This window comes from Heterocephalus glaber, unplaced genomic scaffold, assembly GCF_053883595.1.
Source record: "Heterocephalus glaber isolate CG9 unplaced genomic scaffold, H.glaber_assembly_v1.0 deba00000470, whole genome shotgun sequence".
In the NCBI taxonomy this organism is placed as follows: Eukaryota; Metazoa; Chordata; class Mammalia; order Rodentia; family Bathyergidae; genus Heterocephalus; species Heterocephalus glaber.
Genome location: NW_028258145.1, coordinates 26337773 through 26359595, shown reverse-complemented (window position 1 = coordinate 26359595; position 21823 = coordinate 26337773).

The following is a 21823-nucleotide window of genomic DNA, read 5'->3' as shown; positions in this document are numbered from 1 at the left end:
CCTGAAATTAATATGAAGCCAGAAGAGACCTAGAATGGCAGAGCAATTCTGGGCAACAAGGGCAAGAAAAGGATTTCAAGTTACACTATAAAGCTACAGTAATAAAAACAGCATGGTATTGGGGAAGAAACATACTTGTGTATCAGTGGAACAGAATGGAGGATTCAGAAAAAACTCCATGCACACTCAACTGCCTTATCTTTGACAAAGCAGACAAATACTTTGATGGAGTAAAGGCAACCTCTTTAACAAATGGTGGTAGGAAAACTGTCCATCCACATACTGAAGATTGAACCTAGACCCATATCTCTCACCATGCATTAAACTAAAATAAAAATAGATCAAAGATCTAAGTATTAAAATCAAAATACTTAATCTGATGGAAGACAAAATAGGAAAAACTCATGCAGATATAGATAGGTGTAGGCAAAGACTTCCTGAAGAGAATTTCAGTAGCACAAGAAATAACACCAAGAATCAACAAATGAGATCATATCAAATTAAAAGTCTTCTGGACAGCAATGGAAACTACCATTAAAGTGGGAAAAATGTTTGTCAGCTACTCTTTAGACAAAGAACTAATATCTAGAATATATAAAACAACTCAAAAAAATTAGACCCCCCCAAATTTAAAGACAATAAAAAATGGCATCAGAAACAAACAATACTCTGACGACAGTTATTTACATGCTTCTGTGTCTACAATTGACAGGGTAAATTTCCATTGGATATAAAGCAGTTTCATATAAAAAATAATAATAACTGATTAGGTTTTGGGAATTCCAATTCAGTGGGAAATTTACCAGTGACATTGGCTACAGCTTGACTCCTGCCTGAATTGTTTTTAATAAATAGTTAGTATGCAGGTGCTGTAGGCATTATTGTCTTTCAGAAAACAACAATTTAAAATAACCAACCTAATTATTTCAAATTTTCTTAAAAAGCAAAATAGCAATTAGACCATTTATGAACTAATCCCTTGCCAAAGTTTATATTTTAACTTAGATGTGACCTATGAGAAAAGTTACTAACCAGTAAATATTGATTTTAATATTTATGAAAATATATCTGGCTAAAGTATTCATTTTGATTTGCAAAAATTCCCTTTTCACATTGATTAGCCAAATCCCATCTCAGCATGTTTGTTAGTCAATTTTTAAACTATGATGCAAATGTTAAAATATACCAACTGGCTCAAATTGATTTTATAGGTCATTAAATGGAATAAATCAAATATAAACTTTCTCTCAAAGGAAAAAAAATGCCATAAAATGCTATTTTTATAATGATTATTACCCCATTTAGAATTTGTGGAAATATCTGCCTGGTAGCACGGTAGGTAGAGTGTCAAATTTTTGACCCATATTTAATGTCAGCATAAACAGTGGGGCTGAGTTGAAAGCACAGATTTATTTATCAGGCAGATTAAGGTTAAATCATATCTTCACTACATGGGCATTTGGTGGAGTAATTTAGACTCAAGAGCCTCTGCTTTCTCAGATGAAAATTGGTAGGTAAGTCATCTTCAGTCAGAGTGAATGTGGGAATGAAAAAAATATATAGACAAATATGTGTGTATGCAGCAATACATTTAGATGTATGGTAAGCATTTGGTAAAAAGTATGCTTCATCTTTTGAGTTTTGATCTTTTCTAAAGATGGTGATATTCAGTGAGTCATGGTTCTCAGTCAGCAAGTGGAGATACTTTCCAGTCACAAGGGGAAAAGGAGAGCCTACAATGTATTGTGTTGCTAAGCTATGACATTTGGTAAATGCGAGACAGGAAATGCATTTTTGAGTCACTACATTTTTAACTTACAATGGTTTTATCAAGATGTAACCCAGCATAAGCCAAGAAGTATCTGTATACAAAATTAACTATATGCAAAAAAACAGATTTTAGTAATTTTCCCAAAAACTTAACCTGTTATTTTTTGAGGAGGGTGTGGTAAAATTATGGGTGCTTCTTAAATTATACTTCATCATTTTTATATTTTAAGAAAATTTCCCAAAAGTAAATATATGTCAAATTCTGTAGTGTTTAATATTGTCTTTATGTCTTTAATGCTACAGCTTGTCCAGTATTCTGTAAAAAGCACTACTAAATTACTAGACATTCTCATAATTTATATGTGTGCTGTTAAATTTAAATTATGATGGGTATTTTGAAATTGATAAATTCATCAATATGTGTTTGAGAAAATAAGACAAATAATATTCATTGAAGGGTTAGGGACAAAAAAGGTATTTGAATCCTTCTTGGAAAGCATGGGGCATGGTACCAAATTATTGGGTCATAGGCACAAATAGAGTTCTGGAAAGCTGAAAAGGAGTGACAAGCATATGGAAGGCACAAGAGGAATACTTTAAGTTACTCTACCTTCTTCAGGAGATTCTCTTCTTGGTTTTATCTTTGTCTACAATCTTCCAGGTGCTAGAAAAGTGAGAGTTTATCTAATGAATTGTCACCTGAAGGATACAAGAGGACATAAGATACAATCCTAGATACTCAATTGCACAAATTGTAAGTTAAAATTTGAGTTCTGTTATTAACTCACTGTAATGCATTTGCAAGCATATATGGAATGATGGATAAGTACATATATAAAAAGAAGTACAAATGTGCTTTATTTTATCTTGCACAAATTTCAACTTAGGACAAAAAGTAACCTTGAAATAATTGCAATAATCCAGACAATAAGGATTGGGACATGACACAGGCACTTTGATTTCCAGATTTGATGACTGAATAAAATGCAAAAGATCAAGCTAGAATTCTATCCATGTCACTGTAAATATCAGATTCAGTCATTTGTGTAAGGTTTGTAACTTCAAGAAAACTTAAAATGTACCATGAACTCAAAGAAGTGTCAGTGTCCATTCAGCAATTCACACACCTCTCTGAGAGCTCATGTATAGATACCTAATGTTTGGCTTTTATTTTTGATACCACCATATTTTTTTATTATTAAAAGTGCCGAGAGACTCTGTGAGAACTTTCTAAAGCCAACAGAGTGAAAATATATGTGACCAAAATAATATCTTAATGTAGAGAGAAAAAAGTTAAGGGAAGAGTTTAATAAGGTTCAAATTCAATGTATTTCACTAATTTTTGGGCTATTATTAAGTGTCTGTTTTGAAGTATGAATAATAGGAACAATATATTTATGAAAGATTTGGAAAAACTCAAAGAAAGCATTGGGCAATAGTCTTTTCATTTAATTTTCATCTTTCATTGTTTCAGGATGACTATGAATCTATATGTACGTTTCATCTTAGCTCATTTCCCTGTATCCAATCCTTTATAGATATGAGATAATTGAACTTAGAGTTTAAAGTACTGTAAAAAACATTTTAAAAATGTTACTTTTGCTGACTCTTAGTGATCCACAGAAAAGTTGTTTTATTCTTTCCTCCCTTTGGAATCTTGGAAAGGTTATTTAATTTGTAGAACTTTCAACCTATAGGGGAAAATATGATGATAGTATTTTGATTTTCTCATTTGATGAATAAAAAGCAAAGATTTCATATCCTAAATTAATAGACAGCTATATATATGCAAGTTTATACACATTATTTTATATTTCTGGACATCAAAGAGACTCCATTGCACTCTTTCTGTGTAAATCAACTGAAATATTCAGCAATTAACTTTATTTTTTAAATATTCTTCTATACATTCAACATATATCCCACCAATGGATGAGTGTGTGTGCCATTATCCTTGCCCTTGCCTAGAGTCTACTGCATTCAGCCTTACATATTTGGAGCATCAAAATTTTATAAAAAACCAAACCAAACATGGTTTTGAGCAGGAAAAATCTTCAAGTAAGATCATCAATTTGTTTACCCAAAAAGAAAAAGCAGAGTAATATTTTCAAACCTGAAATTGACTGTGTCAACGTGTGGCACAGACAATGAAAAAAAGTGACAAAATAACCATCCTTAAGCCTTTAGTGAGCCCGGTTTCTTGAATATAAGCCCAATATTGATTGTCATGTTTACAATAACTTAGTCATTAATTATGGAGTGTAGAGTGCTTGTATATATTCCATTTTGTAACACTATGCTCTTTTGAAAAATTTTTTTACCTCAAACAACTTAAATTCTCTGACATTTAAAGAGCTAAGCATAAGTTCAGTTGAATATCACATGGCCTGAATAAAAGGTAAAGAATTACCATGTACAGTAACACTTTTACAAGTACTGTCCACAGTTTGCAAAATTCGTTACTAGGAAATAGGAGCTGACTCTACCTCTTCATTAAAATTTAGTTTTTTCTTAGTCCTTTCATTTTTTTTTGTACAGGTAATCTATGACTAAATGACAGTGACAACAAAAAATATAATATGTATTTTATTGGTCAACTGAAACTTATATGGTTAATTCAGTTTGAAAAACAGCTGAAATGTCTTTAACAGAATTTTCCGTTCAGGAGACTTCCAGGAATATGGTGGAGTGGTAAAAAGCAGAGAAATAGCCTCTCCAAAATGGTGTCCAGATGCTGTAATATAAAAACATGAGCAAGAGAAGAAGGAGGGAAGTGGTTCTCTAAGACCCAGTAAAGATCTGAAGCAAGAATTGAAGCCCATGAAGAGAGTGAAGAGAGAGCCAACAACATAGAAGAAGGAGATGAAAAGTAGTGTTGTTTCCTTGAGCCCTAACTCACAGCATGCGATGGGGTGGCTCGAACCTTCAGGTGCATGGTGACTAGTGGTCACCTCACAGCCCTCCACAAAGAAATGCACCAGTGAAACGGAGCAATGGGTACAGTAGACTGCAGTTTAGGGTGAGTTATTTGGCTTCAGAAGCATATAAAAGAGGTTTTAGAAAAAAATCAAATAAGAAATAATACCTCGGGCAACTACAGAGATGGTGACCATAATTAAAGGTAAGATTAGTATCTCTAGAGCAGATACAAATTTTAAAAAGAGTATTTTAGGAAAATGATGGACACTGTGAACATCCAACATAGACAAGAAATGGAATCCATGGAACAAATTCAAACAGATATCCAGAGGCCAGGCATGGTGACACATGCCTGTATTCCCAGCACTCAGGAGCTTGAGGCAGGAGGATCACTGCAAGTTCCAGGCCATCCTGAGTTACATAGTGAGTCCAGGGCCAGCCTGAACTACACAGTGAGACCTTGTCTTAAAAAAGTATCCCTAAATGTGACAGTGTTACTTTGGGTACTTGTCATTTTGGGAGGGGCAATGAGTACTGAACAGATATCCAGGGGATTCAAAAATTCCATTGAAAATACACAGCCTAATGAGCCAATGTGAGGACAAAATATCAGATCTAGAAGACAGGATTGTAGTTATTGATGATGAAAAGAAAATCAGTCCAACAGCTGCTAGATGATGAAAAGAAGAATAATATAAGATTGATCAAAATCAATGAAAAGTCAGGAAATAGCACAAATAACATAAAATCCTGTTTATAGAAGTAATGGCAGAAAATTTCTCAAGCATGGAAAAGAATTTGACATACAGATAAATGAGGGATCTAGAACACCAATTAGCCATGATCAAAAAAAAAAAAAAATCTACACCATGGCATGTAATAGTCAAAATTCTAGAAATGCAAAACAAGAGCAGAATATTAAAAGCTGTTAGAAAAAAGAAACAAATCACATATAAAGGAAAGCCCATCAGAATCACAGCAGATTGTTCAACACAAATTCTCGAGTAAAAGAGAGCTTGGAGTGAAGTAATTCAAGTTCCAGAAGAAAATAACCTGAAATCTGAGCTGATGTATCCCTGGAAACTCTCTTTTAAAATTGATGGAGCAATAAGATGCTTCTGTGACAAAGAACACCTGAATAAATTCATGACCTCCAAATCAGCACTCTAAAATGTTCTGAAGTACATTCTAGAAAGAGATAATGAGGGCTACAAATCCATGAACCCCAACAGGAAAAGCAAGTAATTAAACAGAAGGGAAAAAAAGTGAACCAACAATAGGAAAATAACATGACAAAGGTAAGTCAATACATATAAATTATAACCATAATTATAATAGTCTTGATTCTCCAATCAAAGGAAAAGACTGGCAAAATGAATCAAGAAATGAGATTCAACAATATGTTGATGCAAGAAACACATTTAATTAAAAAATCAATTCATGGACTGAAAGTCAAGAGATAGAAAACAATACTCCATGAACCAGAAACCCAGAAAAAAAAACAGGAGCAGCTATTCTATTTGCAGACAAAGTATATTTCAAGCCAAGACTAATTAAGACAGACAAAGAAAGTCCTTATAAAGGACCTTCTAAAACAATCCAAGATGAAGTGATAACAATCATAAACATACGTGCACCAAATACTGGCACACCTAACTATATAAAACAAATATTCACAGACATAAAAAAATCCGATAAGTACTAACACAGTTGTCATGTGGGATACCTCACTGTCAAAAATAGGCAGATCAACTAGACAAAAAATCAATAATGAAATATTATAACTGAACCAAATTTTGAACAAATGGATTTAGCTGATGTCTACAGAGAGTTCCACCCCATAACATCAAAATATACATTCTTCTCATCTGCACATGGGACTTTCTCCAAAATAGATCACATACTAGCTCCTAGAACATGCTTAAGAAAATTCAAAGGAATTGAAATTATCCCATGCCTATTACCTGAACATAGTGCAATGACATTGGAAATCAATGGCAAAAGAAACCACAAGAGGGCCAGAGATTTAGCTGAGTCATTCTGCCACCTGCCTTGAAAGCGCAAGATCCTGAGTTTGATCCCCAATACCAAAAAAAAAAACTTCATAAACACATGGAAATTAAATAACATCCTCCTGAACAACCAATGAGTCACAGATGAAATTAAACAAGAAATTAGACAATTTCAACAATTAAATTATATTGCCAATATAACATACAAGAATTTATGGAACACAATGAAAGCAGTTCTATGATGAAAATTTATAGCAGTGGATTCCCATATTAGAAAAACTGAGTGAGCCAAAATAAACAAAAAATGCAGCAAATAATCAAGAAGGTTATACACCATAATCAAGTATTTTTCATCCCAGGGATGTAGGGATGGTCCAACATATGCAATTTAATAAATGCAATAGACCATATTAATAGAACAAAGGACAAAAAGCACATGATAATCTCAATAAATGCAGAAAAACCTTTTGACTAAGTCTGAAACCCATTCATAATAAAAATCCTACAGAAAATTGAAATAATCTTTATCTCAATCTGACAAAAGCCATTTATGACAAATAGCCAACATCATACTAAATGGTCAAACACTGAAAGGTTTCACTCTAAAATTAAGAACAAGATGAGGATGGCCACTATTGGCAGTATTATTCAATACAGTTCTGGAAACATTAACCAGAGAAATTAGACAAGAGAAAGAAATAAAAGGAATAAGAATAGAAAAAAAGAATTTAGATTATCATTATTTGCTGATGACATTATATTCTACATATAAGCCCACAAAATTCCACCAAAAGATTTCTAGATTTAATAACTAAATTCAGTGGTGTAGCTGGAGACAAAGTCAAAACTAAAAAAAAAATAGCACTCTTGTACACAATAACAAATGCACTGAGAGAGAAATTAGGGAATCCACACCTTTCACAATAGTGTGAAAAGAAAAATGAAATATCTAGGAATCAATCTAATGAAAGTAAAAGTCCTTCACATTAAAAACCACATTAACTCTGAAAAAAGATATCAAAGTGGCTATCAAACAAGGGAAAGCTGTCCTTTGTTCTTGGGTAGGAAGAACCAATATAGTGAAAATGGCTACACTTCTAAAATTGTTATAAAGATTTAATACAATCCCAATTAAAATAATAAGAACATATCTCACAGAATTAGAGAAAACTATCTAAAATTCATTTAGAACAAAAAGAGGCCTAGAATAACAAAAGCAAGAAAGAGGGCAAGAAAGAGGAGGCAGGGGATAGCACAGTCCCTGAATACAAAACTACTATGACAAAAGCAGCATGGTAGTGACAAAAAAAAAAAAGGACCCAAGAATCAATGAGACAGAGTAAAACATGCAGAAACAACTCCAAACACACACAGCCACCTTATCTTTGACAAAGAGACCAAAAACTTTCACTGGAAGAAAGATGGCTTCTTTAGTAAATGGTGCTGGAAAAACTGGCTTTCCACATGCTGAAGATTAAAACTAGATCCGTATCTTTCACCATGTGCTGAGATAAAATTGAAACAGATCAAAGATATAAATAGTAAAACAGAAACACTAAATCTGCTGATAGAATAGGTAGAACTCTTGAAGACATAGGTGTAGGCAAATACTTTATGAACAAAACTCCAGTCGTAAAGGAAATATCACAAAAGAATCAACAGCTGGTATTTCATCTTATTAAAATGCTTTTGGACAGAAAAAGACACCACCAATTCAGTGAAGAGACAACCACAGAGTGGGAACACATTTTTGCCACCTGTTCCTCAAAGGGCTAATATATAGATTGTATAAAGGACTCAAAAAAGTAGACCCCCAAATTTAAAGATCCAATCCAAAAGTCAACTTCTGAAATGAATAGATACTTCTCAGATGAAGAAGTAGAAACAGCAAATAAATATATGAAAATTTGTACAACATCACTGATCATTTGAATACAAATTAAAACAGCACTGAGAGCCCATTTCACTCCAGAAAAAAATGGCAATCATTAAGAAATCAACAAATAACAAATGCTAGTGGAGGTGGGGTGAAAAGAAATACTTCTCCACTGCTGGTGGGACTGTAGAATGGTGCAACCACTGTGGAAATCAATATGGAGATCTATCAAAAAGCTAAGACTAGAGATTCTATTTGACCCAGCTATTTCCCTTCTCGGTATCCTCTCCAAAAGAATTAAAAGCATCATACTATAGCAGTATATGCACACCCATGTTTATAACAGCACAATTTGTAATAGATAAATCTTGAAAATAGCCCAAATTGTCATCAACTGATGAATGGATAAAGAAGATGTGGTATATTTATACAATAGAGTACTTACTACTCTGCTATGAAGAAGGATAAATCTAAGGTATTTATAGGTAAATGGATGCACTGTGAGATCATACTCTTAAGTGGAATAAATCAACCACATATGTATAAATATCATTTTTTCTCTGTTGTGAGAAACCAAATGTGTAAATAAAGACCAAAGTATATAATAGATATTGAGAAATGGGAAGAAAATATTAAAATTGGAAGTGTTACTAGGGAGGAAGAAGGGAGGAAAGGAGGAAGGGAAAAGAAAAAAGACAATAGAATAAAAAATTGAAACAAACTTTTGTAGCAAAATGAAGTGAAGAGGTGTTGAAGGGAGTGGAGAAAAATGGGAAAAAAGGAGCACAATATATTATGTACAGCTGATGATAATTATGATGAACTTGATCATTATGTATATCTAAAATGTACCATTAAAAAAGAGAGTAAAAAAAAAATTTCAATTTAGATAAAATGATACGAGTCACCATAGTTCTATTTTTAGCTAGGCCTTAACAAGTTAAGTTCTTAGATGAGAATAAGGCTTTTCTCTAAGTACATTTACATTCTAATGAATTAATAAAATGAAAATATACATTAAAATTTAAATCAATAAATAAAAGAGCATATTCAAACCACAGCTGATTGCTACAGCAGGCTTTTTTTTTTTTTTGATATCAGGGATCGAACTCAGGACCTTGCACTTGTGAGACAGGTGGTGGAACCACTGAGCTAAATCTCCAGCAAAAGCAGGCCTTCTTTTTTTTTTTTTGATATGGGGATTGAACTTGGGACCTTGCGCTCACAAGGCAGGCTGTGGAACCACTGAGCTAAATCCCTGGCCTATAAAAGCAAGCCTTCTTAAGAAACAATTGGTGAGAAGTGAAAACCAAGTGTAGAGGTGGGAGCCTGATATAAGTTGCATACCCCAGAACGCCCAGAATATTTCAAAGCACATTCATCTAGATAGCCCTCTATGTCTCATTCTAGCCCTCTATGTCAGTACCCTAAAATAAATCAGAATCAAAGTGATGGAGAGGAAATGGTTGAGAGAAGTATATTTTGAAAATAAAACATATAATTAATAAAATAACCTGAAGAAGCTCCAGCTGTGCTTAGTCATTTAGATTTTCTCTTCGTTCACCCTCTGATCCTGTCTTGCATGAGATAATTTGCTCAAATGGATTTTTGACAGGAAGGAAGGCATGGAAAAACATGAAAACTTCAATGCTTCACATCATTAAATAGCAATTATTTTAGCAATCATGAAAAATTAACAGGATAGTGTACCAAGCAGTGGGTTTGAAGTTGTTCAAGCATTGTCTTCATTTATTTTCATACATATAACATGACATAGATGTTTTATAAGAAAGATATCTCAACTCTGAACAATAATTTTAAAAAATTACTTTTAACTACAAAGCAATGATTCCTTTTCAACATTTTTAAAATTTTTATTTTAGTTAAAGTGAAAGAAATTCTCATTAGCTAATGGGAAGTATTTGTGTTTACATGAACATGGATCAATTCACATGTGAGAATGGAATTGTAGCAGGTACAATACTTAGTTATGAACAACAACACACAGTCTGAATTATCATAAAAATATATTTCATTCATTTGTTAGATTTTGTGTTAGCACTACTATTATTTTTTCCAGTGGTATAATAGATAAATAATTGGAAATTAATTTAATTTACTAATATTTTTATTAACAAATTAATTACTTGGAAATTTATTTTACTTAGCACATCAATTTTGTAAGAGGAAATTTCTTTATGTTTTTATGCAATGTAAGACATCAATTACTGTTTTTCATCTCAAATGTTCTTCCTTTTGATCATTATCATTTTTTATTTATTTGAAAAATATTTATTGTGTACCTCCCATGTGTGAGGCACTATGCTAGCACAAGTGCATTTGCTTTGGAGTAAGATGGATGAAGCCACTGTAGATACAGGGTTTTAATTCACCAATATAGGTGAAATGGCATAAAAAATAAACTTAGGAAGATAAATTGGGAGTTTATTTTGGGAAAAGTTAGGTTCATGGTGGAATGTTAAGTTTGGGCACCTTATCTGGTGAACAGTTGGAAAATTAATTTGGACACCTTGGAGAAAAGACACGGATTAGGAGTACAGATTTGGAATATTGAGTTAAAATCATGAGAGTAAGTATGTATAGAACAGAAAAGTGAAGAGCAGACATCTGAGGACTGAATTAATTAATATAAAAGAGTAAGGGCTCATGACATGGGAAAAGAAACCAGCAAAGGATGCTGAAAAGAAGTAGTGAGGCAGGGGAAAACAGAGAGTAGAAAACAAGAAACTAAGTAAAGAAATTGCTTCAAATGGAAGGAGTGATTAACTGAGTCAAATGCTGATCTTTACTTAAATAGCAGGGGCACTTGGCCAGTTGATTCATGAGTAACTTTGACAAGAGCAGTTTGCATGCAGTGAGGTGAAAGCCTAGCTGAACTGAGTTCAGAAGAGAATGAGAGGCAAAAAATTGAAGCTAAGAATAAAGACAACCCTTGTGAGTTCCATGTGTTCTTCCACTAAAACTTCAATGCTACACTGAGAATGATTTTAGTGGGCTTATGCTAATGTGCAATAAAATCACAGACATTTAAGAAATGGAAACAGACCAGATGGACACTGTCTACTCATTTGGAGATCCATTTTAGTTCCATTGAACTTGATTATGACTCCCTAATAATGTGTCTTAAAATACATATTTCATGAAAATTTTACCAAAGTGAAAAATACATTTTATAAGTTAAATAAAGTTCTGTGACCTTTCTTACTATCCAGTTATAGCATATTTTTATATTTATTTTATTATTGTTTATAATAAAATAATTTATCTTGAGAAGAAACAAACATTTTCACACTGGTTAAGAGTATTGGCTTCAGGGATTCAAATCTCAGCTCGGTTTCTGACTTCTGTGTCCCTGAGATGGTTTGTGACTAATTTTTCTCATTGGTAAATGGAGAAAAAAGTGCCTCTCTCCTAGTGTGGTCTCAAGTGTTGAATGAGTTAATACTATATGAAAGAAACAAAAACAAACTAGAAAACTGGCATACAATATATATTCAACAAATATTGTTATTTAAAGGTGATTATATATATATATATAATACATTGACTAGAGAATAACAACTACAGAATAACTGATTTGAAATAGAATTGAATTGATTTTAAATATTGTTTTAGAAGTTTAGAATTTCTTCTTATGCACATTTTGATATTGTCAAGCTAATTTCAAAATCAAATAACTAATACAATTATAATAATAAATTAGTTTTCATCTCTGGAAATTAGAGGTATGGCGAGCACTGTATGAAATATCTCATAAAATACTTGGGGAAAATAAAAGATATATCAAATGTTAAGTGTTTCACACAGAATTTGAATAAAATAAGCACTGAAATCTTGGCGATGATGATGATGATGATGATGATATTATTATTACCATGTTGTTATCTCCTACTAAATAAGGTTTTCATCTTAGTCATAACAATTCCAAAACACAATATTTTGGAAAAACCTGGTCCTGGTGAATGAGAACTGGCTATGAAAGCAGAGGGGCTATGAGAACAAAGAGAGAAGCAGACAGATCCAGAATTGCACAAAGTACAACTTATTGGGAATTTAGAGACATAGCATGTGTTGTGTCCCAGAAAGAGAGGTGAATCCTCACACCCCGGGACAAGAGGAAGGAAGAGTTTATTTGCTAGCTAGACAAAGTGGGTGGTAGGCAACTGGCATGTTCCTGGTTTTTCTCAGAAACTAACACATTTAACATTTGTTAAGAAACAGTCTTGGAATTGATGGGTGGCACAAAACCTTCAGCTGTCTGTCTTAACAACTTTATCTGTCCTGTAGGTTTCAAGATGCTACCAAGGTTACTTGTTGAACAAAAGTGTGATTATAACAAAGATGTCTGTCCTCATGTTAAGCTGGATTCTTAGACTTGATTATTTATGGCATTATAGTATAGTATCCTAAGATACTCCCAGTATTGATATTTTCCATTTGGTAATTGTGTTGGATAGGGTTCTCTAGAGGAAGAGTATATATATATAGTACATATATATATATATATATATAATATATGTACATATATCTATAAATTTAATTTTTTTTTGTTATTGTTGGATAGGTTTTCTGAATCAAAGGAGGACATTCCACAATGGTTATCTGCCTGCTGGAGAACCAAAGGATCCTATAGCTGTTCAGCCCAATAAGGTTGGAAGTTGTACAATAGGAATCAGTGCCAGTGTAGACTAAAGGCCTGGAAGCTCCTTGGAGAATTGGTGATGTGAGTTTGCTTTGAAAGAAATGGGAATCCGATGTCTATAGCTGATGAGAATAGTGAAAATAAACCCATGAGCATATTGGAGCTCTTCAATGCATGCCAAGTTCCTTCTCTTCCCCTTTCCTTCCATCTGGCTGCAAGCCTATTGGATGATGACACCCACAATCAGGATAAGACTTCCCTTCTCAGTTTTGTGGGCTACATACCAATTGTTTCTGAAAATACGTCCACAGACACACCCAGAAGTGTGTTTTACTAATCTGCTAGGTGTTTAATCTTAGTCAACAATCATAATAGTCGCAGTAATAGAACCTCCTGAATTTTAGTTAAGTACCCTAACAAATATAACTTGTACCCAGAGAGAGACTGTATTTAAGACTTTCTCCAAAATTAAGTACAAGTACTATTTTTTCTGCTATGTGATTAAGCTCTTGAAAAAGAGTCATCATATATGTAAAATTTCCAGGCCTTTCTTTCTATTAAAACCACTGGAAAAATGTATTTATCTTTCTTCTGTCCTTTTTATAAATAAATATGAAGGACCATGCTGGTGATCAGCTTGGCCCAGGCAGAGTAAGCCAACAGTCTAGGGCCAGGATGTAAAATGTCTTTTTCATATCAGTAGCAGTAGCCTATTACCACTAACACCTGACAAGTTGCTAGGAATGCAAATTTTGTAACACTATCCCAGACTTACTGAATCAGAAACTCCAGAGATGTGGTCACCAACTTGATTTGACTTGGTTTCCAGAAGATTTTGATGTACATAAAGTTTGGGAGTTACTTCCTGAAGGGGTAGTGTGACAACAGGATAGAAGGTTCCAGAATCTCCTGTTGACAACATGGGGCAGTTATCTATCCCTCTACACACTGCTCACGTACATGAGGGAAAAAATAATTTCTGTGTTGCTTGGGCCACTTAATTTTTAAATCTTTTATTACAGAAGATTAGCAAGCACTCTAATGCTTCAGTGTACTTTCTGGCTACTTTATAATCAACTTTAATGGGAGAATAAGTAAAATTTTCCTTGACCAACTATTAATAATCAGACATTATTTATGAAGGAGTACAACAAAGTGACTGGCATTCAATTTGTTGAACTTACTAATCAAAACCCCTATCAAACACTCTCATAAACTCACTCATAGGTACACATTGCACATAAATTTGTCAGATATAGACATGTGCTTCTTGGAAGTAAAGTAATTCAGAAGGAAATCACATACAATCAGAATAATATGTACCTGTTTAAATAACTTTATAATTAATCATATCAGAACTAGTCTATTTTATCTACTTTATTTGATTCAGTATGTCAATAAAATACAATGAATATTCAATAAAATGTTTCATCAAAGCATGTTATGTTTCAGAAATTATAAAAGGAAATGGAACAACATAAATGATTAAGATATGAAAACCATCCTAAAGGAATGCAGTCTCCTGAGACAATACCAATTTAATTCCCTGAAGTATATTAGGTGTCATGTATACCATCTTCCCTAAACCATTCTTTTTTAAAAAGCTTATTGTGTATATTTCAATTATATGATGCTATGGAGTTAGAAAAGTGGTTTAATTCACACAAAATAATTCAAATGATATAGGTAGTAAAATGATTATTATAATGCAGTAAATTAACATATCTCTCATCTTACAGTTATGTAAAGTACTTGTGTGTGTGTAGCAAGAGTAGCTAAAATCTATTCATTTAGCAAGATTTTTAAATACAGTACAATTTTATTACCTAAATATTCTTGTTGTACAAGGAGCAATTGAAGTATATAGTGAATGTTCAAGTAAAAAATTTGTATTAGAATAGAAGACACATTGCCATAAGTAATCTTCAACATATTCCCCTTCTCTTCCAAACACTTATGCTATCATTCTTGTCACTTTCTGAAACAGAAGTTTTAGAAGTCCTCTTTCATGAGTGTCTCTAAGAAACAGGATCACAAATATGGTGAATGCTGCTGACAGCCATCCAACTGAAAGGTAGGATCATAAAAACACTGTGGTGCTGATATAGAGGGAAGAGATGTAACTCCCAAATCTATTAGATAACTGAAGTGCAAGTTCATGTTCTCTAAAATTGAAAAATGGGCCCCTGACAGCACATAGGAGGTGAGCGACTCCCAGCACTCAAGAGGAGGCTTCCGGGCTGCTGTACCACCCTTGCCAGCACACAGGAGGTGAGCCATGCAGGCACCAGCAGCAGCACCCCCCCAATCAAAATGAGAAGACATGTAAATAAATCTCAAAACCACACTTCCAGATTACCTACAGCAATCCCAAAGGGAAAAAAGATGGAACACCCTGATACTCAATGACCTGGACTCCCTGAACTGGCAAAAAAAGAGGATCTGGAAAAAATGAAATCAGAAATAATTTCTCAGATACAACAGATATTGTGCTCATAGTGTAAGACATGTTTAATGAATCTAGAGAGGAGCTCAGGAACATGATGGAATCCCAACATAGGAAACAAATGGAATCCATAAGACAGATGCAAACAGATTCCCAGGAGATTAAAACCTCCACTGAAAGTCTACACAGGAGAATAAGCCAATGTGAGGACAGAATTTCAGATATAGAAGATAAGATTGCAATTAGTGACCAGGAAAAGAAAAATTCCTTTAAAATTATAGGGGACCATGAGAAATCAATCCAGCAGCTGTTAGACAATGCAAAGAAGAATAGCATAAGACTGATTGGAGTCAATGAAGAAACAGGAGAGTGGAAATGACATAAAAAACTGTTCACAGAAGTGATGGCAGAAAACTTCCCAGCAGGGGAAAAGAATGTGACATACAGATAAGTGAGGCATATAGGATTCCAAATAGCCTTCATCAAAAAACATCTAAACATAGGCATATAATTATTAAGATTCCAGAATCCAACAGAAGTACAAAGTTCTACAAGCACCCAGAGAAAAGAAACAAATCACATACAAAGGAAGCCCATCAGAATCACAGCAGACTTCTCAATACAAATCCTCAAGGCAAGAAGAGCTTGAAGTGATGTATTTCGAGCCCTAGAAGGAAACAGCCTCCAACCCAGATTGATGTACCCTGCAAAATTATCTTTCAAAATTGATGGAGAAATAAGATACTTTCATGACAAAGAGCACCTTAGGAACTTCATGAATACCAAACCAGTGCTCTAAAATATTTCAGACAATATCTGAGGAAAAGACAATGAGGATAACAACCACAGGAAGCCCAACAGAATGAATCCATTGGGCATGACAAGAAATTAAATACAAAGGTGGGGAATCCAACAAAAAGAAAAAGTCATGACAAGGATGTCAATACATATCAATTATAATAATCAATGTTAATTGTCTCAGTTCACCAATCAAAAGAACAGACTGGCAGAATGGGTCAAGAAGCAAGATCCAAAAATATACTGCATACAAGAAACATATTTAATTCCAAAAGAAACTCACAGTCTGAAAGGTAAAGGATGTAAAACAATACTTCATGTGGCAGGAACCTCTCCAGAAAAAGCAGAAATACCTATCCTCTTTGCAGGTAAAGTGGATTTCAAATGAAAATCTGAAACAGTCTGGTACCAAGAATTTCAAATAAGGGATACTCAACTTGTATGTACAAATTATTGTTCACATGTGTTTTCATTCCTCTCATGTAAAAACTTAAGAACAGGACTATTGGTTCTTAACAGTAATATAAGAAATTTCTATATTGTTTTCCAAAATGGTTTTATCATTTTACATTCAAATTAGCAGTATTAGAAAGTTCTAACTGGTTCACACCTAAGCTGACATTTGTTCTTTTAAAACTTTTAATTCATTTCCCTAATGAGTGTATAATCGATTTTGTTATTGTACTGATTAGTATTTTTCTGATTCTAGTGTTGCACACCTTTCCTTGTGCTGTACTGGCTATTTATCATCTTGTGTCTACTTTTTAATTGGTTGTCTATTAATGAGCTGTGAGTGTTCTTTATATATTCAGGTCATAGGTTATATGCATTGTAAATATGGTCTGTTTAAGGACTACTTTTCATTTTAACAAAGTCTTTTAAAGTTCTAAATTTTAATGGAATCTCATTTATCAATTTTTTTCTTTTATACATCATGTTTTTTGTATTCTAGGAAGTTCTTGCCTACCCTAAATACATAAACATTTTCCCTTATAATTTCCTCTTAAAGTTTTATAGTTTTACTTTTTCATAGTAGGTTCATAGATCCTTTCAAGTTATTTTTATGCTTGGAAATAAAGGGTTGAGGTTAATTTTTTATAAATGGATACCATGTGTTCTAGTGCCATTTGCTGAAAACACTATCTTTCCTCTGCTCTTGAATTGAGTTGATGTTCCATAAAATGTTAATGTTAAATAATCTTTCAAAACTCAGTGGACCATATATGTGTGGTTCTATTTCTAGATTCTCTGTTTTATTCCAATGACCTACATCTTTCCTTACACCAACACTGCCTTAATTACTATAGCTTTAGAAGAAGCCTTAAAATTAGGTACTAAATGTCTTCCAACACAGTTTCCTTTTTCTTTTTCTTTTTAATTTTCCAGGTCCTTTGTAGTCCTACACAATTTTTAAATTTCAATATCCAATTCCTCATTTATAGCAAGTATATACAGACCTCAATTTTTATATATACCTTGTGTTTTCTAATCCTGCTAAAATTCAAATACAAGTTAGAGGGTCTCCTAGTGATTTCTTAGTATTTTCTCAGTAAAGTGATCATTAAATTTACATATAAAGATTTTACTTATACTTTGCCAATCCTTTGCTATTTATTTTTATTGCCAGACTGTTTTGTCTTGGGCCTATGTTTCAAAATTTAATGGACAGAAGATAAATAGGCTTATCTGCCCTTGTTTCCCACCTTAGATAGAAAGCATTGTATCTTCTCCATTCATATAAGGCATTTTTTCTGCAAGTATAGAGTACATGTCTTTGATCTGTTGAGAAGGTTCTGTTCTACTTCTAGTCTCTTGATAGCTTTTACCATGAACAGCTGGAAAATTTAGTACAATACTTTTCCTCCAACTAGTGACAGGATCATATGGCTTTTTCCTTTCCTTTGTTAAAATGATGACTTTTGGGAGGTGGATCTTCCAATGCTGAACCAACATTGCCATCCCTATAATAAAATCACTTTCTACATCCTGCTAGATCTGACTTCCAATAGTTTATTTTATGAAACAAATGTCTACCTATGTTCATACTTTTTTCTTCTATTATCTTTATCCAGTTTTAGTAATAGCACAATGCTGATTTCCTAAAATGAGGGGAGAAGTGTTCCTTCTTTTCTCTGCTTTAAATGTTTGATATAATTTATCAGTTAAAATGCACATGAACCTGTTGTTGTCATATAGGTAGCTTTTTAAGCTAGGAATATACTTTCTTTAATAGGTGCTATTCAAATTTTATATTTCCTCCAGAGTTAGTTTCATTAATTTGTCTTCCAAGGTACTTCTTAGAAGTTATCAATTTATTTCAAAAAAGATTTTTGTAACATGCTTTCTATATCCTTTTAAATTCTGTGAAATCTGTGATAATGTCTTCTAGATCTTGATATTGTAATTTAAAAAATGTATAATTGGTATTGTATAATAGGAAGAAAAGGTCTAAAGGAGTAGGGGAAGTGGGAGGGGTAGGGGAAAGGAAAGAAGGGAAAGAAAAAAGTACAAGAAAAGGAAAAAAATGGAAACAAAGTCTTCACAAATAGGGAAAGGTAGAGGGGGTGAAGTAAGGGCAGGGGAAGGGGAAAAAATAAGAACCAAGATACTCATGTAATGGTACAAGATCCCAATGATGAATGTAACTGTATTTTATACCTAAAATGCACCAATAAACTTAATATGAAAAAATAAAATTGAAGAATGAATTATAGGAATAATGGAGGTTAAGAGTAGGAAAAATTCATTGAAAGAAAGCATCTGTCTAAGAGAGAAAGAATGGTGACCAGAAAGTGGGTTGTCCACTCACCTTTCTTTTCAAAAATGTCTTATATGGCAAAGCCGTGAGGTAAGACAGGTAAATAGTTGGAGAAAACTATAAGACCTAGTGAAAATGTACAAGGTGGGGATGACATGGGACAAAACCATGACCAATCAATAAGATTATAAGTACAGTCGCCTAGGTAACATTGATTTAATGGGGATCCAATGGGGAAACAAGTCATGTAGCAAGCATACAAAGAACTGAGCAAGGATTTTTGGTGGAAAGGGGTGGGTCAGGGATCTTTCTTGGAAGATCTTTGTCCTCCCCACAGGGGATTGATACCTATTTAGAATATCAATAACTGCTATTCATCCTACATACATGTGGTAGTCTTTCTCCTTTTACAACTCTGGCCTTCAGTGAATGTGTCTTGATTTTCCTCCATGTTGCCTCCTTGACTGTCCTCCATGTTGGCTCCTTCTGGGCTGGCCTTGTCTAACTGCCTACAAAACATTAAATTAACTTACTTATCTGTAATAGTGTGATCTCTAGACTTGTTCATCCTATATAGCTGATATTTTTGATGTTCTAGCCTACATATCATTATTTATTCCTTTTTGTTCTTCTTCCTAACCTGGTGAGCAGTATTTTGCTCTCCCTTTGTACTTCTGACTTTTATTTTTCTTTTTGCCTTTCTTTTCTCAGGTTCACATGTAAATGAGATCACACCATATTTTTCTTTCCGTGTCAGTGCTATGTCAGTTATTACAGTGTCCTGCAGATTCATCTATGTGTAGCAGAATCTTACTCTTTTTTGCCACTGAATAATATTCCTTTGTATTTATACATATGCCACTATCTTCATACACTTGTCCATACACATTTAGGTTGTTTCCATATCTTGGTTATTGTGAATAATACTACCACAAAGATGCAAAGAAACATCTTTACAAGATGTTTATTTCATTTTCTTTGGCTATATCCCCCAAAGAGGGGTTGCTAAATAATGACAGTATTATTTTAAATATCTTTAGAAACCTCCATACTGTTTCCCAAAATGGATTTTAATAATCTATAGCTTTAAAAATCTATGTCAAAGTAATATGTAAAAAGGTAAGTTGTACTTACTGTTTGTGTTGGGTTTTTGTTTGACACTAAGGATACAACATTTTTTCGATGCTTATTTCTGTATGATTTATTTTAACTTTTAAATATTGAGAGGTCGGGTGCATATGATAAAATGCCCCTCTCATGTCTACTTTCTAAGCTGAGATTATTCATGAGCATGTGATACTACTGAATTTAATGAAACAGCATGGATTCTGAAAATTGGCAGGTCTTTGAATCCCTGCTATGCTTTTGGTCAAGTTAACTTTTCTACATTTCAGTTTTTCTGCTTGTGTAATATTAACAATGAGATGTACTTCCTTTGAATTTTTGCTTGGTTTTAGTGAGAACTAATCTTTCAACCATTTCTTGTAGCCTTTCCAACATTTGTTATTTCATGACTTGATGGCTATTCTTTTGAGGGTAAGATGGAATCTCTGTGTTATTTTAATTTTGATTTCTCTCATGGCCAGTGATATTAAACATTTCTTCATGTATTTGTTGGCAATGTGTACTTATTCTTCTGTGAAGTGTCTATTCAGTTCACTTGCCAATTTTTGATTGGTTATTTTATTTTTAGAGGCCTAATTTTTAAGATTCATTTTATTAGTACATTTTAGATATACAAAATGATAACTTTTATCATAGGAAATTTATGCCTGTACATGATATATCTTTAGTATATGGTAAGAAATAAAGGCCTAGAGTCAAACTTCTGTATATAGATAGCCATTTTTCCCTTCTATATTGTAGGTGGAAATATAAACTAGTATAAATATTATGGATATCAGTATGGAGATTTCTCAAAAATATAAAACTAGAAATTCTCTTTGACCCAGCTCTTCCTCTTCTAAGCATCTTCTCAAAAGATTTAAAGACATCATATTATGGTGATACATGAATACTCATGTTTACAGCAGCACAATTCATAATAGTTAAATCTTGGAAGGAGCTTATAGGTCCATCAATGGAAGAATGGATAAAAAATGTGGTATTTACACACCATGTAGTACTACTCTGCCACAAGGAAAGATAAACTTATATTGTATACCTAAAATGTACCAATAAAGAACTTGAGCCATTTGTATAAAAATGGATGTATCTTGAAAACCTAGTGGTAAGTAAAATAAATCAGATGCTTAAATATCACATGATTTCTCTTATATGAGAAACCCAAAATATAAATAAAAAGCAAAACAATAGACAATAGGAAGTATGGAGATAGAACATTCAGAAATGGGGAAGGGATCAAGAGATGAAGGGAGTTTGAGACAGGGGATAGAAAGTGGATAACAACTGTAAATGTGATGTGTTATGTACATATACCAACTCCACACAAGAAATGTAAACATATACTGCAAACATGTGCAATAAAAATAAGTAAATACATACATAAAAGCCTTTCAGCCAATCTTAAACTACTTGCTCCCCTTGGTATCTACACTTCCTTACACAGGGACTCTCATTT